Source organism: Lingula anatina, chromosome 10 (assembly GCF_051362555.1).
Source record: "Lingula anatina isolate TDL-2025a chromosome 10, LinAna3.0, whole genome shotgun sequence".
Classification (NCBI taxonomy): Eukaryota; Metazoa; Brachiopoda; class Lingulata; order Lingulida; family Lingulidae; genus Lingula; species Lingula anatina.
This window is the reverse complement of record NC_141776.1, coordinates 8,131,373-8,151,084: the sequence shown is the minus strand read 5'-3', so window position 1 is coordinate 8,151,084 and position 19,712 is coordinate 8,131,373. Positions and strand designations below refer to the sequence as shown.

Here is a 19,712-nt window from a genome sequence, read left to right as displayed (position 1 = left end):
TTAATATGAACTTTTTGATCCGAGTTAGTGAATAACCTCTATGGCGGTTTACTATGTTAACGACAAGCTGGCTAAATATGTCCCCTTTGTATATATATATATATACATGTATTGGTCATTTGCTATTTGGCCGTTTATTAGATTCCAATGGAGACAACAATTTTAGATATCATTTTTCATTAAAGTGCTTAGCATATAAAGTATTGGACACATGTTAAAATGGTTATAGGTAAGACCAAGAAGTGGAATTGAAATTAGACTATATTATGTATATAACGCCTCAGTGGTAGGCTCAGATCAGTTAAAATGGCCGCCACTGGCTCTGCGTTTGCCCAGGTGTGTTGGTTTCTCTGCTACCTGTCAATCCACGTTAACGCCGAACCCGTATTGACACAGTGCAGTCGGTTGGAAAAAAATCACTGGCGAATAAAGCGCCCGACCTCAGCGCCCCCAAACCCTCATCTTCGCATCGAGTTGAGCAAATGAGAAAATTCAATGGTTTTAACCGCTTAAACAAACTCGTATTAGTTTTAGCAGCGAGGGGAAAGCCCGCGAATGCTTACAGCACTGAAAGGCCTGAAAAGGTTCGCTGATAAGTAGAAAAAGAGCACGCTGAAAAGCGGCATAGAAACACAGAAAATGGAAGTTGTGTAATTTAGTTTTCAAAGCCCACCATTTCATTGCATGTTGATTGTTCTGTCCCCGAGTTATATTGAAGCGTTTTGTATAACGATGCGCAATTCGCGTATGGAAAAGACGTGGCAACAGTGGTAAAGAGAGAGAGAGAGGTCTAAAATGGAGTAGTTCGCGAGGTGAAATTGTTTCGCAGTGGTGACTAACGATGGGGGGATTTGTGTGTCAGCAAAGGGGCTTTGCCATGCTCAGCCTACACGACCGAAAACACCAAGCAACTGTTGACGGCTCTCGTGACACTGAGGTCCAATATACGCTCCCACGGCCCGAGTCAGTGGTCAGTTCCGAGGAGTTTTGGTCCACGTGTTCTAACCGACTTTATGGTACCTTAACCAGACGTTTATATTTATTTGATATGGCTGACTGTTTCAAATAAATCCCAGAAGACCTACCGGGTACACTAACCGTCTCTGAAGGCCCAGGTAACTTTTTATACATTTTATTCTATATTTATATTGCATGTACGCGCTCTGGTTATTATGTAGTCTGATCAAGAGGGAGATGCTTATCACTGTGTATTATGTCGTGAGTGTTTCACCTGTATTTTTCATTAACCTTCTTTCTTTTTTACCGAAATTTCATCCATAATTTATTCAAACATGAGCACAACGTATACGTGCTTCAAAGAAATATATATTAATAAACGCGTGTGTATTTGTCTCATTGTAAAACTGCCAGCAGTTATATTTCACCATGCCTGTCACTATTTCCGCTTCTCTTCTCAACGTTTCATACTGTCATCAGTCAAACTTCACTGTGCTTTTTACCAGTATTTCTAGCTCCATCATCGCATTGAATTTAACTTTCACTGTGACTATACGCTGTTAACTTCTAATTCCAATATAAGTGCATATGATTTGCTGAGCAGGGATTAGGGGTACAGGAGCGTGACATTGGTTTCAGGCGTCAGTACTGACTGACCGGCTTAAAGGTCCGAGCGAACAGGTTCAAGTCCGGTGCAATTTTCTTGTGGTCAACAAATATGTGGACGAAGCGTGAACTAAGTGCGTCGGTGTTGAAGCAGTAATCTTAGTTTAATAATGATCATTTTGGTCTGTGTTATATTTGGACTAGAATACTCAGTGCTAGTTCGTGTTATTATTGCCTCTTATTGCGCGGGTTACATCATAGCAATTGCGTCTGAATATTCTCTTGATTAAAATGTGCCATCATATGAACTGACGACCACGATTATTTCTGCTACGATTAGTTCTACTTCTTCTACTTTTGCCTACCCCTACCAGACATTAGCTGGGCAATGACGTCATTTCTGAGAGACAAATATCCTATGTGGATATCTTGTCGAATATGAAATAAAAGAAAACAAAAGAGAAAAAAACTCCCCGTGTCTCTGGTAGAAGTTACCTTGCGTCTACTTCTGCTGCTGTACTCTTCCTGCCACTGCAGGCACTTGACAGGGACCTCTCTTAATTTAAGTGCTTATTGACAAAGTGAAACTTTAACTGCTGGTGAAATGCAAATATGGACATTGGGTTTTGTTGTCAGGAGAATGAACTGCTTGGAAAAATTAACAAATTATATGTTTACTAAATTGAATTAAGTCTTTACTATGAATAATTTGCAAGCGAGATAGATAGAGCTTATAATCACTCTATGTAAGAGCTACGCCTGTTCCGTGTTTTCGTCTTGTCCTCTGTTTCATCATCTTTCAGTTTCATTTTGTGACGCACTGAGCTGAGCTCGTGATTCCCAGGGTCAGATTTTCACAGGTAACAATTTCCTTAAACCACACTTGACGCCCAGGGAGTCTTAAAGGTACAGAGAGGGGGTTAGACAGCTATTTTCTTTTTTGGATTCTGTTTCACTATTTTTGTGATGAGTCAGCTGTCGCATTTTTCTTCCTCTTTTAGTGTCACCATGACTTTGTCGAGGTGTTCGTCGACTGCTTGGCATCGATGTCGTCACCTGTAAAGTAGCGACCCTCGTGTGCACCTTTAAGGGGCACACGCAAGGGGCTACATAGATGCGCGGTTTTCATTTGTGTCAACTGTCAAGTGTCACCCCTCTGGGCCTCAGAGTCACCAAATGTCCAGGTGCTTGTCGCCCCAAGCGCACCTGATCTTGTACCCGTGATTAATTGCGTTTTCCCCTAATTAAACGACACCCCAGGTTTAGCTGGGGCACTTCAGTAATAGAGGTTGAACGTTGTAAATTATACGTCGCCGTCGGTTGGGGGAACCGGCAAAACGTTTATATCGGCATTTATCTCCCGTGCTCAATGTTGCAGCCCTGACAATGTTTTGGTAGCGAGGAGACGTATACTTATCTACCGGGAGGCGGCCAAGGACCCGTTGTTAAGATAGCAGAATTAAAAATTGGACAAATCCGCAAATATTTCTATCAGTCAGTGTTGGAGTAGTTAGGGCCGAGACAGAGCTGGTGCAGTGAGAGTTTACCAGGTTGAAAATTTATGGAGTGTCAAATTGAAGTCACCTTTCGTGATCTATAGGATTGTGGGGCTCTGGGTCGCTCTCTTCCCCCCTCCCTCTCTCTCTCTCTCTCTCTCTCTCTCTCTTTCTCTCTCTGAAATATCAGAAAATTCTTGTTATACTTTAAATTAAAAAAATTAATGAATGTCTAGAATAATCTCATTACTGCAATATTCCCTCCCATCCTAATTTTGAATTCCCTCCCTCTGAAAATAGACTTTATTCTTCCTAATATATTCAGTGCATATGTAAATCGAAGACAAGTTTATGCCGCAGAGAATGCCGCATGTTAAATCATCTGCGACCGCAAACATAATTTCCTCCGACTGTAATCTAACCCTATCTGCCCCAGTGTGCAGACGACTTCGTAAAGCAGGGAAAACGTCAGAAGTTTGGAATTAAAGACAAGGCAGCTATTTGGTTGAACGCTATCTTTTGATTTCATCTTCATCGTGTCCGAACAACATATTGCAGACTTGGTGACTAGATTTAATTCCAAACCCGTGAATTCTCTGACATGTCATTAAAAAAGAAAAAAGCACAAACCCGCAGAGCGTCAAAAAATAATTATCAAGTACACAGCTTTTGTAATAAAATACATGGATAGAGGTAATTAATGATTTGGTTTGTTGTTTGATATAATTTAGGAATTGCTTTATTATCAGGAGTGCTGTAAAATTAAGATTCTGATGTACTTGTATCTTAATTTGAGAAATCGAGTTAAATATTCGGATCATTTCGATCTTTATTTATTTTTGTTTTTATTTTTGTAAAAAGAATAAAATGTTTTAAGTATTTAGTGGGCTGTGAAACCATGATAAACGCGTTAAACATGATATTCCCATGTCTAAGGTATAGGGGCGTAGTGGTGGAGTCTTCTTTCAATGTCGCAGCGTGGAAACTAAAGATATTTAAGAAAACACGCATGCTTTTTTGTGGATATCTAAGAGAACAAGCATGTTTTTTTTTTTTGTTTTATATCTGCAGTTATAGATAGCCAACATTTCTTTTCCAAAGACATGATATGGACGTTTAGACAGATGAAGTAAATACCCCTGTTGAATTTCAATACGAAGTGAAAATACCAGAAGTTCATGCATTCACTTGGTTTTACCTAAGTGAAGGGAAAATAGGTCTGAAATGGCATATTCACTGGATAATTCTATATTATGGGACTGTATAGACGATTGTTGGAGCCAGGGAATATGGTGTTGATGGCAGCAGAAAAATGGCTCAAAATGTATTAATTTTTTTATTTAATTTTTTTAAAGAAATCCCATGGACAGCCTCGTCCTGCCCCCATGGTTTGTCATTTGAATTATTAATGACGAACTGCTAGCGTCATTTTGCTACCAGCGTTTCCTCTGGCCTGTGTGTGAGAAGTCGGCATCAACGAATTATGTTACAATGCAGGTACAACACGCAAAACAATATTGTCATTTTTGTGAGTGATATTGCACGCGAAGGCGTTCGAATATTACATAGGTTGCTATTGTCCAAGCTTCTTTTTTCTCTGTCCATACTTCTTTTAGTAGATAATATATGGGATGAACCTTTCTCTTGCAAGTAGTTAAAAATTGCACTTGTGTTTTAAGCTCGTTTAATATTGATACAGATGTGCTGAAATAAGTTTTGAACGAAAAGTATTAAATGTATGTTAATATAAATATGACATTCATAAACTCTCTCTCTCTCTCTCTCTCTCTCTCTCTCTCTCTCACACACACACACACGCGCGCGCGCGGATGCAATAAATCATTAACTTGTTTCCACAAAGCCACATTATCTAAGCAGCAATTACAATCTCCCAGGCTCTGTAACGAAACTGTTAATCTTTGCATAAATGTGCAATGCAACAGTGTGAGTAATTATACCAATAGGTTTTGAAACGGGGGGAAGGCAGAAGCATCTAACATGTTCGCTACTGTACTTAAAACCAATGTAACATTACTGATTATTTTACACGTCTGTTTCCACACTTCTTATGTTTTATAGGGATTTTTCGTTTTACCTAAACCAATATATTTCCGCCCAGGCACGCCCACGTTATCGATGCATGGATGTACATATCGCAAGATATATTCCGTGTAACAAGTGAGATCATGAACGTCCGTACTTGTTACTACGAAATAATATGTCGTGGTGGTGCGTTTATTGGTGTGTGGACGCTGCTAGTTTGTTATCTTCATATAAGTCTTGAAAGAGTCAGACTTTCACACTAACTCTTCTTCATTCACAACTATTCTCACTGTGTGAAAAAGTGCGTTAGGGTGACTTGATTGCAATACGCCATTCACAGGAATCCCCGCTGATTCTGTCTGTCTTTTAGAGATGGAAATTAAATTTCAATGGAAAGTTGAAAATCCCTGAGTGTTATAATTTGCAAATATATGTCAAATTATTAATTTTTCACGAATGTGCTTATCAATGACCTTTTCGATAGAATGGATGTTATTGGCCTTTGTCAAAATTATTCGACAAAGACCTTTAAATTGAAATGTTATTTTCTTGAGCGAAAAAGCAGGGTAATCGTTAGCATATCCTAAATATATACTCAAGATATTTTATAGCAATAAGAAATCCATAAAATCCATAAAATCCGTAATAAGATTATCACATATCACATTATAGTTAAACGCCCTTACAAAGTTTTAATTGAACTTCATAGACGCATTTTTAGCTTAATTTATAAATTTATGAAGAAAAATCAACACGGTGATTATGATGAATCTTCAATAGTCACATTGCAGATTCTCTATATCTTTGATTAACTAAGATATTTTTAAAGCTTATATAAAAAAGCACACGTTTTAGTTAATGAATGATTTAAGTGATACATTACAATTATGCGCGTATTCAGAAAACACCGGATACAATTTCTTCCAAAGAAGAATCCCTTTATTTCACCACTTATCTTATAGCCATCTAACGACTTAATTACATGATGTACAATTACCGATTAATTACTATATGGTCTGAAAAAACAATTATCAATCCATTTGGGGTTGATTTGACAATTAAAGTCTACACGCTTACCCAGCTATCCTGAAAAGGGCTAATTGTCTTGAAGGCGTTCGAGAATTGATAAAATTAAGGGTTTAAGTACTGAGGCGATTATTCTCCCATTAAAGTCGGGGATGTATTGTTTTATTATCAAAATAACACGGCGTTTGCCCTGCTTTGTTCTAGAAGTCAAAGTAGGTAGAGTGTTCTCGTTCAGTATGAGAGGCAAGGTTGATATTACATGATGAACTGTTAGGAGAACCTTGTATTAACATCACGGGTGCGTGGTTCATTTTCACTTAGGATAACGGTACAGATGTAATGTACGTTTTGTTAAATGGAATTTTACCTGCTATATTTTTTCGCCTCTCTCTCTCTCTCTCTCTCTCTCTCTCTCTCTCTCTCACACACACACACACACACACACATAATTCTCCCCCACTTTCCATCTCTCTCTCCATCTGCACACAATCTCGAACAAAAGCTTTGACCCTCCTGTGAACATCATGTACTTTTTATATGCCAACTTCCTATTGTAACATGAATATGCTTATTGACATGGCTATGGCAGGTCTATTTCAGTAGAAATATGCTCATACACTCACTCTTTGACATCCGAATATCTTCAACTGAGCACGATTCCCCAGATGTGAAAATGTCATTTCTCGTTATAAAATGCCGCCGTGTTAGAGGAGCAAATATTACCTTATGTTTCCTGGCAATTGTCAAAAAGGTGCGTGCTTTACAATACGATTCACATTTTAAAATGTTGTTACATGTTGGATCGATTCCATATGTCAGGACTGCTGAAGTCTTAGATATGTATTTAAATTTAGCATTTAGATCAGCGAAATATTTTATTCAATGAGCAGAATTTAACCTCAAAGACGATTGATTTCAAATCGAATAAAATGGTGTCCTTAAGGGTCAAATACGTCTGGATATTTTTCGCTTCTATCTTTATAGTCGTGTCGGCAAAAATGTATCTAAATTAAATGTTTTTAAGTTATCGAATAAATTCCTGTTTGTTATTTATTTTTATTCAATGGAGACAATTCAAGTCGGGAATAATTAACGACAGACTAAGCTGCATATAGTTGCCTTTCATTGCAGCATCTCGCCATGTGAAAGTAGTTGTAGTGACATCTTTATTTATTTATTTATTTATTTATTTATTTATTTATTTTTTGGGAGGCACAGTAGAAACATATTTGCTGGACAATTTTCTTCTCGAATTGCTTGAAGGGACTTGTGCTTCAGAAGAAAATTCTGTGGAAGCTAAAAAGAGGGGATGGGGGGGGGGGGTAACCGCGTGCCTCTTGCCTTTACCAATAATATAAAACACCAAAATGAACACTTTTACTGAGTTTTAAACGGAATGACACGTCTCGTCATCAAATGCATAAGATGTAATGTTTGTATGACCGCATATAGCGCCCTGTCTATGAGCCTAGGGCTAGAAATAAAACTATAAACGCAGCCACGTTACATAGCCTATAACAATTAAAATGTCCAAATTTTGTCGGGTTTATATTCTGTGTGTCATTGAAATGTCACTTAATATTGGCGAATTGTAAACGACACTTGATATAATGTCATTTAAGTTGGGACGCAGATATGTTTCCTTAATGAAATCCTATCAATTAACGTGTCCAGACGCCGAGGGATTTCAGCATGTTGTTTCACTTTAAGTGTCATCTTGGGATTGGTTATGGATTAAACACGAGTAACATTGTTTCAATAAAAAAGACAAGGCGTTTCAGCATTTTAATTCCAATTACATATGTAGCTTTATGTTAAGGACGACAAATATGATACTTTCTACGAGTGCAGATATTTGTTAATCGTGTTTTGAACAATAGAATGACAGGGATGGAATCGAATGTCAAACAGAAATGAGTAGAATACTCGTGACTGAGAAGATTTGACGTCACAGTGAAATTTAATAGACCACAGTCGAGGTCTGCAATGAAAAGGGGGGGGGGGGGGGTGAAATGTGAAAGGGGGGGGGGGGCAAAATACAGCAGGAAACGAGCCAGGTTTAAGAGGAGTAAGGTACACTGAGGCCTTGCATGCTCTTTTTCTACACGTTTTTCTCGGCCTCAACATTTCAAGAATATCACAAATTACTCTGTTTTATTAATTTTATTAATAATAGAGGAAGAAGGGTGAGGTTGGGAACAAAAACAAAATTGATTCCCCCTTCCCCCTTCTCGCTTTTTCCTATACAATCTCTGGACAAGGTATGCAGATAGGCGGCAGCGGATACCAGGAGTTCTTAAAGATGAAACCGTAATCTGTATAGATACGATATGATATTAATGATCCCCAGCTCCCAGGCTTTTGTCGGTAGATATCTCCCTTTATTTCAGGCCGCTGATGACCACTTCAACCGCCTATCACATCCCTACGGTCAATGGGATTTGGCCGGATTAGGACGGATTTATCGCCGGATTTATCACTGCCCAAGACTGTAAACACTGTCCTAGCGTATCCATACAAAAACAAAGGGGGGAGATGATAGTCCAGTAATGAGCAAAGAGGGATTAATCTTCTAGGAGGACCGGGGATGCTGACAGAGGGAAATAGTTGTGTTGACTGGTCAGTACTCGTGTGGCCAAGGCTGGCCAGTGGTCAAAGGGTCCGTGGAAGTGGACAGTTCTTGTTGTATGCATGGTTATGGTACCCTGTACCAGGGCCTCAGTTATTATTATGTGGACATTTTTGGCTGAGGCGCAGTACAGAGAATAACCCTAAATTTAACCAGAGACATATATGTGAATATCAAGTAAAAAATCAATCTGTTGGCCTGGTAGAGGGTATGGTTTTGGGTTTATATACTGTTTTGAAAGCGCTACTGGTGCTAGCTAGTCTTCAGGGCCGTAGTTCCTTTCACTTTAGATGCTTAATTTCATTATTGTTATAAAATAATGTAAAAAGAGCACGTTGGGTTATATTTGAGGGAAATTCTTTGGCCACGTTATTCACCTCCACCAAGCGGTTTGCTCTACATACATTCACACTATGTCCCGGAGCGGACAGATTTATGAAATATGGAAGCCTTTCTTCGAAAATGTCACATAATTATTATAATCGCGATAACGTGGAAAAGACGGTTATTCCGCCTTGAGGTGGAACACTCCCTCCCCTTCACCTTAGCTGTACTCCTAACAACAGGGTCAGCTTTAATGACTCCGAAAGATATAGCTCTGGGTTTCACTCGGGTTTTCTTTCTTTCGCGCCAATTATTTTACTAGAATTCTGTTTTTACATGCAGAAAAATGTTGTCATATTTATTTATTTTGGTCATGCGTACTACGCCCCATTTCGCTCATTTCTCTTTGACATTGATTTTACTCGTCCTTCAACGTACTACGGTCGCATCTTATTTTATTTATTCTGTCTAAGCAGTAATATGTTTGGCTGACCGAGAGTCTATACAAATAGACGGAGATTCCTTATTATTTATTCTTGACTTAACAAGTGACTCACACCACTTTTTACAACAACTGAGTATTAGTTTACAACTTCCGTCTATATATAAGGTGTATAAATCAGTATAAAATTATATAAATGGGCAAAGTGCACCTGTTTTCAGTCATGTCACCCAAGCGAATGTCCCTATCCTTTTGGCACAGGCCATAAAACAAGCGCGTTTTAATTTTACAATTTTCATGGATATCATGAATTTCATCATTCTACACATTGTCAGGTATTTTACTGGCCGATTCATAAACATTCTCTCTTCTACCTTTCTTATACGGTTGCCAGGTAAGCAATATATTCCGCTAGTTCGAGACAGCTGTAAGTCCACAGTCTTCTTCAACAATGGTTTTGATTCACTTATATATTTCTAAAGAAGAAAACAAATAATAAAAAAAAAACACATGGAAGATTGTTGTACATGTAGTAACAGGTACACTGTACACGTGTAATTGACCTGACTAAAATATCGCTCAATACATAATTATACGGCTCCGTACTTTTTATGGTATTTAGTGAAATAATTGCATTGTGCAGGTACAGGTACTTTTCATCCAAGGTTGTAAATTTTTTAAATTTGTGTTTAATATAAGCGTTCATTTGTCACGAGTTTACTGCACTGTCAGGTATTTGTCATGTATATGGCACCCGATTAGATGTTAAACAGAGTGAAATAGATCTTTGTTATCCAACATCACTTAGCACAGTTTAATCACCTCTCATTCTGACCCTTTACATTTCTAAAATATGCACGAAAATGAATAAATAATGCTCAGTCAATCCAAAAGGTGGATGGCATTCCTATATGTTGTTCATAATGATTGATACGTATTGTTTTTAAATTCAATGACGATAAAATAGTAATTAATTCGATTTATTGGCAAATATAATCCTGTTGTTTATTTCGTATTATTTAGCCACTTGTGGCTCTGCAAATCATCTTTCTCGATCATGGTTATTAACTATTCGATACTCTCGTATTATGTTTCAAATTCTTCTATTTATTATTTTTAATTTAGTCTATTTTATCTACCAATCTAAAAATGATCTTTTGAGAGCTTAAAGTCAACACTCGCTTTCCTCAGGTAACGAACAGGTGTGAAAAAAACATCCGACCCTCTCACCTAATTTCTATCCTGAGCAAACAATATCCGGCAAAAATGTAAACAAATACAAAACAAATACAGAATAAATCAAGTTAGAAGAAACCGTGACCCACACAATAAAAATACGCCCCAATATATCTTATTTTCATAACCTCCTAAATTTAGAGGGGCCCTCGTCTCTTCTCTGTTTATTTTACCGGAGTGTGAACGCCTGATTTGCGTCGCCATGGCAACGGCTAATAAAGGTGCTCGGTGTGGTGTTATTGTATGCCTGGTCCCTTTTGAATACACGGGGCCCAGGGACGGGAGTGACTGCGCGGGGAAGACCTATTCAAACGCCGTTTGTTATTCCATATACGCAATACCCGACTCTGTGTGCCGCGTAACCCCTTTAGGGTCGGTCCAAGAAGGGGGATATTTTCAAATTACTGATTATACTTGGAAATGTTGATTGGGTCTTTTAGATGGAACTGGCATTGCATTCTGTCTATATCCCCCTGTATCTGATTTCCTGGCTTCAAAAGGCCACAAAAGCATGGTTGGTTTTTCTGTAAATGTGAGGGTTTTCTCTCTTTTTTTTTTTTTTAAATGGGAGTCTCGTGGATTCTATAAATGTGCGGCACTAAACGTTATACATATACAGTATATTGCACTGTTAGTGTGGATGTGCCAAAAACTGAAATGGATTCTATGTAAAATTTTTATAATAATGCATTTCTTACTTTTGTTTTTTTTAAATTATTATTAATATTTAAGCTTCATTTAGGTGAAGGAATGTAGATTGAAAATACTTCAAGGATTCTAATAATCTATTGTAAGGTTAGCAGAGAAAAAAATCAAACGTTATAAGCTGTATGTTTTGTGACAAGATTTAAAACCGACTTTATGCTAATGCGCATATTTCTCATTTTATTCATTCTACTCAATATCAGATTTATTCAGTTGAATTATGCGCAGAAACGAAATACCATGCATAAAATAAAGACCATGTGCACGATAATTAAATCTATATATTCTTCAGACTTAGAATGATTTGATCTGGGAGTCACTAAATTGAGTATTGGAATTTGATAAACATTTTGAACTGAAATTACTTGGAACGATAATATAACTTAATAAAAAGCATAAACACAGACTTAAATAATCAAGCTCACTCTCATTATAGTTCAGAATTTCCTTGTCCCTATTTTAATATCTTCATCGATTTATTATAAACTGTACTAAGGCAGGCACAAGGAGTTTTTCTATTCATAAAGTCTACGGATTATTTACTAGTGGGACTATTTACAAGATCGTCTACTGCGCGCCAAGCAGTCTGGGGCAGACGATAGGCAAACCAGACGTAATTCACAAAACACAAAAGAAATCCTTGTGTCATTCATTTCACGTTTAGCTACAATTTCAATGGAGAATCGAGCAAGCAAGCAAGACGGTGTTATATTATATCGGTAAACGGACTGTTTACAAATCCTTGAGAATCTCCTACCGACTGTAGGTGTGAGCACTAAAAAAACTTGCACCTGCACTAAGAGCGTTCTAGATGACACTTCTACATTTATGACGTATCAAATTCCATCTTATATTCAGTGCGGGTGAGGTTGAGATGCGTGCTTTTCTTCGTTTTTTTTAATCAACATCGTCCTTTACATGCAAACGCGGAGTATAATTGCACAGATCGAAGATGAGAGACGGCGTCTTTACTTTGTCGTGACGGTAACACCTTTCGTGTATTTTAAATTAATTGATTTTTTTTCTTTCTCCACTCTCAGTTTAATATGGCTGTTTACCTTTAGTGAATATTCCGCTAAGATCAAGCCTTCATTGCCTGAGAAAAGCCAGCTGAAGAAAATCTTGAAAAGACTTTGCACAAGGGTTGTTCATGTAACAATCCAAGAAATGAGTCGGGTTGATTAAAAATCTTGAAAATATAGTATGACTTTAAGGGGAAGGATATAATTTATAAGAAAATGTGAATCACAGGCGGCGTTTTTCTGAAAGAAATTTTGGTATGGTAGGAAGTCTGCGGAGTGAAGGGAGAGTGAGAGAAATGAGGACTAGAGTAGTTTGCTTGGTGTTATAAAAACTAATGTCACACGAGTAACATTGTTTCAATAAAAAAGACAAGGCGTTTCAGCATTTTAATTCCAATTACATATGTAGCTATCATAGAAGCATTGACGTTTTGTGACATTTCAGAATATATGTTTTCTTCATCTTCTTTCTTCTTCTTCCCCCCCCCCCTCTCTCTCTCTCTCTCTCTCTCTCTCTCTCTCTCTCTCTCTCTCTCTCTCTCTCTCTCCATAGATGACTTCAGAATACATTGCCCTTTGTCTATGATCTCAGGTCCTCGGGGGTTTGGAGTCCCAGTGGGGCTAGCGGGTTTTTATTTACTGACAATACCTTTTTCAATTTCTCTCCCCACTTCTTAATGAGAAAGGATGTAGATTCCATCCCACGAGTGACGTGTTGTCGATTTGTCGAAGAGATTTCTGAAAATGAAATTACCGCGTGCACGAGGCTCAAACCCCACCACTATCAAGACAAGCCAATCAGGAATCCGCCATATTTCCCCCGTCGTCTGCAATTTAGATGAAATCTCGTTTCTTTAATTTCCTGAGTCGCTCAACGGAGGCGTGCTCCCGAGCAGCCTCTTATTAAAAGTTTAATGTGTTTTCTCTTCATGTTCATATCGTAGCGTTGAGTGACATGCGATTATAACCAATGCACCTTTTAATAACTGGATAACTGACAAATCTGCCAATATTTTCTTCCCAAACTTTTCTCTGTCAGATAACTATTTCAGTATGATTCAGGTATCATTTTCATTATCCAACTCGCTACAGTATACAACCCTTCAGCTCGACAATCTGCTATCATTGTACTCGGCATATGGAGCGACGTATGTGACGATCAAACCTTGATAAAACCTGGTAAAATGTTTCCATACAAACCTACTTCTAGGTCGTAAGCGTTGTGGTGTTTATACGGAGAAACTGTCACAGTAAGCCAGTTGATGAGGGGGAAGGGGGGGGCGGAGAGTTGCTGGCCTAAGGTGTCCCTTTCTTCTCACTGTATGATGATTATATGGGGCAGTTTGTTTGGCGTATGCTGGGTGTTTTTTTTATAAGTTCTGCTCTGTTTCTGTCTTTTATGTAAAACATCCCTGATGTTGCCAAAACAAAACAAAACAAAACAAAACAGTCTCTCGGGGCGTGAATAACGAAAACATGGTTACTACGTCCCAAACAATAACCCTGTGAGCATCCCCCCCTCTCTCCCTCCCTTCCGCCATCTCTCTCTCTCTCTCTCTCTCTCTCTCTCTCTCTCTCTCTCTCTGAGTCGACTCATCGGCAATGTCAATAGCAAAGGTTCAGCGCGTGCGAGCAAAGTAGACCGTCGTCTGAGCGTGTCAGTCACACCACCGCCCGTGACCACTCGCTGCTTGATTATCACCTCTCCATGGGGAGTGTTCGTTAAAAACGAAACACCCACTTTTTAGCACACTCAACACCTTCGTACGAGATCTCATTGTGGGCGCTAGTAACACCTCGTGTGCCACTCTAGTCTGTGAAATACGTTTGTGTTTTATTTTCTGCCTATTAATAATCACGTTCGTTGATTGAAATTAAACCAGGTGATATTCATATAACGCTGTTACGCCACGGCGATGAGCAAATACTGTTAGCAAATAGTTCGATAGTTCAGTGGTATTAAGTGACCGTCTGCTAGGAATGACCGCAGTGAAATAGGGGACTTGTTTGCTTAGCTGCACAGCAGAGTGGGAACGGTTAAGAATTTGAAGTGAAGATTAAGAGAAAAGCTCTAAGAGAGTTGTTCGTCTACTAAGACCAGGCGTTTCTTTACCTTCCCATTCTCAACTGAATACAACTGTATTAAATGATCGCTGTTCTCCTAGCCGCCTTTGATCTTTGATGGTTTATCTAAGTGTAGGATTTCCCTCACCGCTGTAGTGGACATTTTAAGTACATGTTTCTGGGGTTTAGATTAAGGCTGGATGAAATTATTCACCTTGTCCTGCAGTATAAAACATATATGCTGAAAAGATTTTCAGCATTTCGTGCAAAAACTGCAGGACGCCATGTAAGTTTCTGTTGACATATACATTTCACAGGTTTTTATTTTATTAAATAGCGAAATTACAAACACGCCCGCAGCTATACCTATTCCCATTACTTGGATATAGACACAACGGTGTAATTGCATATATTATCAATATCAAAGTTTGTTGGAGGCAATTTACTAATTACAGCTTGTCGACATTGGACGTGATTAAGGGAATCAAACCTTTGCTTCACTTTGTGTGGCGGTGACGACAACGTGGGCAAAACCGAATACATTGGTGATACATGTTTACACATTTGATGAAAATCGAGAAAGCAATCAAGAAAACTTAACGTTGAATAATTATCGAAGGCGGAAGGTAGCATGCCGAACGTTGCCGCTACCGAGAAATACATAGTTTGCATGTGAAGAACTCACTTTCAGTTTTGTCAAACAAATTAGTTGAAATTCATTTCTAACATTTTTTACGTATTTTTTTAAATGAAGCAAATAGGAGGGTTGTTGTAATAATTGACACCGCTATTTAAGATTGACTAACCAGATGCGTTACCTTGGAGATGAATTTTCTTCGATGCTTACTTGAGATATCAATAATGTATTCTGCAAACGCCTCTATTTTCATAAAGTGTGATTAGATATGATATTGTTGAGACACGGATTGATGCAGGCAGGGTGACAGAAGCAGAGTTGTTTTTCCATATTTGAAGAACGCGGTCTCATTACCGCTTGATTTCTTCATCAACGGGGAAATGGTGGCTTGAAAGATATCAAACATTCTATTAAATTATTCAGCTTTATTAATTTCAAAGATGTTTCTTTGTCTTCACCTTTGTCACTGTAGAAGGCACAGCTCATTCGTGTCCCTCTGTAATATCAAATTACACGGAAAAGATAAAATAGAAAGTATTTAAACCTAATCTTAAAGCTTGGCGTTAATGCGCTATCAGTTTCCTCTTATTCTGACAGCCAGTATGAATACGAATCAAAGGGAATTTGTGAACATTATTATTTTATTACACAGCTAATGAAAACATAACGTATTTATATCGCGTTCTAATTTCACCATTAAGGCGGGAAAATGTGCTGGCACACCGATCGTCTGCCCGGATCGTCTGCTGTCGACGAGTAAGTGGTTGTTTAGATGCAAATGTAACTTATTTAGGCAGTATTTGTCTGTTTTAGTTCATGGCGAATATCAAAACCGATATATCGAGGCAGAAGCGTTTAAATTTCATATGCACAGAAGAAGAAATTAAGAAATACAGGCAAGCGCACAGTGGGTGACTCTGAGCTCAGCATAGCTTGTCATTGTTTATGTATTTTTTGGTTTATGAAAAGAGAAAATTATACCTGTTTTTTAATGTCTGTTTTAAAAGAAAATCAAGTGTCTCAAAAATGGCACCGTTAAAGTTATTTACAATTGACGGTTTGCAGAATATCAAACCAGAGCACTTATATAAACAAAATATAAATGGAGAACATATATGTATGTGTGTTTTTTTAATTTATTTTCATACTAAAATCCCCTAATAAGACTCGACGTGAAATGAAATTGTTTGAGGAATCGTCTATTATTTAAAATATGGTATTTGATGTTACAAGTATTATCAAGTTGACAACAACAGTATTATTTCTTTAAATGTTCATGGCATTGAACCAGGTATTTCTGAAAGAGAAAAAAGAATGAAAAACCCGAAAACAAGCTGTTTCTACGTGTTAAATAGAGTAACGGTTGCAGAATGCGGGACAGGCGTTTGCATTAATTATGAGCTGTGAAATTTAATCACTATGGTTTACTGCCCGTATCCTTCGTTTGCAGCATGCTTTATTTTTTCCTGTAATTTTCTGTGGGTCTTGGTTTCCTACACAGGATACAAAATGATCTGAACGTATGTAAAGAACATTAATGGCGCTAACTGTGTCTAAAATGTGTAATTGTCATAATAAGAACAGGGCTAAATTAATATGCTGTTCAAAATTATGAGTGATTGATCATAAACACACGTTAACTATCCGAGCTTTCAAACTCGTGATATCTGGCGCCTATAACTTTATACAGCAACAATATGTTTGGACGGATATAAAATATATGAACTCTTGTATTCATTCCATCGACGTGGGATAAAAATGTGCACTGTTTTATTACTGAGACCTGAGACTCTTTATTAACTCAAGACGCAAGAATATCTTCGATACGTACTATTTAAAGCTCTTCCCTAATATCGCCTTCTTCTTTAACATATGTTTTCCTGTAAATAAATATGTTATGGGGCTGAGATCAAGCACTCAAATTTCTTGTGAATTCTGAAAAAGAAAAATATGTTAGGAAAAATTTGATTTGTCACCAAGTAGCAAAATAAAGCTTTGTTTCTGTATTTTTGATTCGTGTTTTAAGTTTTTGTTTTTATTTATGAAGGCAAATAATAACTTAAAATAATCTGACAAACACTGGATACCACTGAGGCAAAACGTATCCAAAATGAAAGAGGAAGATCGTTTTACAAATTCTATCAGTTTCAATAATGAAAAAATGATGCAGATAATTTCTACAATCATCGGCGACATACTGCCACTTGAGTAGATGACAAATATTGATATTGGTATTACATAACATTTTTGATAATAATTTTTGATTATTGCATCGTTTTTCACAAATTGTATTGTCAGGTATGAATGTATGTCACAGAAGAGTTGTATATTTGTGTTTCCCATTCAAACGTTATACATATTAAACAGTGCATGACACCCTTTTCACTTCACCCGCAATGTCAAAGACTTACGAGGTGCTTCCTTTCAAAACTCTCCATCGATCGCAAGGTCGAGCTGATCAATCCGAGGCATTTTGTAACATTCAAAACAAAATTACGAAAACTAGGTCGCAAGCAACAACAACAAGAGGTAGTTGGGGCAAAGCAGCGGTTTTCCATAATGAATGAACATGTCGTGATATTGATGGAAAAATCATTGGGTTTCATTGATGGGACGACAAAAGGGAAACAACGGGTCGAGGCAGATTAAATTATTCTTAAAGAACTCGCCTTTTGACTAGAGGCCAATGTTGTTGGGGGCAGTGAAGGAGGTACGCGTGTTCAACCGAATAGAAATATTTAAAAGAGAGTAATTTTGTTAAAGAAGGTGGCTTCGAATGAACGACAAATAGAGTTAATGGCAGTAGGACGGTTCAATGCCCGGCGCGTGCTCTAGGGTTGACAAATTTTCAATGTTGCTTCGCGCGTGACCCAATTAACTTAGATCTGATTTTTCTCACCTGCTGTCGCGTCCCATGAATTTAAAGCCATTTAATTATAATTAGACATATGTTAGAGTCACACAAAGAATTGGCCACCGACCGAGACCGTTTAATGCACTCATCAGTTCCTCTTTGTGGGGTTTTCTATTACATGATGTTTTTGATATATTTTCCATAGAACTTATCCTCGACCGTGAACATTTTATATAGAAAATATTGATATTGGTATTATATAGCATTGCGTCTCTCTCTCTCTCTTTTGTCAAACAAGAGTGACATACAAAATAATAATAATAATAATAATAATAGTTAATATCATTAGTATTATTATAGTTATTATTTTGAATGAAATTAATTAAGTGAAACAAATTAAATAAGAAGATTTATTTCAACAGAGACCAAAAATAAAAAAAAATGATAACTTATTAGTAATATCAAAATAAACTCCGGACATGGAAAGAGGTATCCGTATGTACATGATTTAATTCTCTTAACCCTCAGAACGCCCAGGGCTTCTAAGGCTATTGGGTTTATTTAGAAACAGCCTTGTCTTTATTTAATATCAATTTGTATTCCAGTAAATTGGATTCTCTAATTTGGATGCTGTAAGAGCCTTGATTTGATCCAGTAATCTCACTTAGATAATGATTGGTCTCGATCCTCTTGACGCAAGCTCCGTTGATTACCCTGTCGTTAACAATCTGGGATCTTCGCCGAGTGTCTTCATTTAATTAAAACAAAGGCCAACCGCGCCCCATCAATTATACAGCAATAGATGAGCGACCGCATTAATTGGACGTGACAGAAAATGACTGCGTCTGCCCGCTGGCAGAGTTTGTATGCAGTCATCAATTCAACTCCTGTAATGTCGAACAGGATTGCCGTGCAGCACTAGCTTACATGTGTACGTGTCTAAAAGCTAATTGTAAATTGTTTTATTACAGATAATATTACAGATAATTTCTGAGCAGTCCGCCTCTGGCAACGATCTTTCGCTTTTGCTAGTTGAAGCATTTTATCGCATCTAATTATCAATATCAAGTTTTTTCAATAGATCACGGAGCAGATCTGAAAACACATGGCGTTGCTGTTAATATTTCAATACATAATGTCATTCGCACGTGAGAGATCATCATTTCGACTGTATTTCACAAAAATCGCACACGGCTGTCATTTTAAGCTTTTGTTAAAACTCTTTCTCCTTTTTTTGCGGTTAATTCAAGATAATTTGCACATGATACTTTATTTTTTATATAAGTACTGAGGAAAAAGGTTTATCTTTCTATACAAATGAAACTCGTTTACCTGAGGCATGACGTATCGAGTCCTCAGCTGGTATAGCCCCTTTAGTCACCCTTTTTACAATAAGAAATTTCACCATAGATGCTATTATTTTTATTGTTGTTGTTGTTGTTGTTGCTGTTTTTGTTTTTGTTGTTGTTACTTGAAAACACCGCTTCTGGGCAGTGCTTGTCGCTCAAAGTCGTGTAATTACAATGAATATCGCTGTAACATCCCCCACAGCTGTCACCGACACGGAGTAGCAAATTTAAATGACTCTTGCAGTATTGCCCTGAACAGACTATCACCGTTAAGTTAATTGTCGTAAGTGAAGAAGACAGGTATTTAATGGGACAGCCCGTA

At 37.6% G+C, this 19,712-nt stretch overlaps 1 long non-coding RNA gene across 8 annotated transcripts in view; it reads left to right on the top strand.

The window, feature by feature from the left end:
* LOC106166717 (uncharacterized) overlaps window positions 1–19,712 on the top strand; it is a 77,986-nt gene that overhangs the window by 49,751 nt on the left and 8,523 nt on the right. The gene's annotated exons all lie outside the window — the stretch shown is intronic.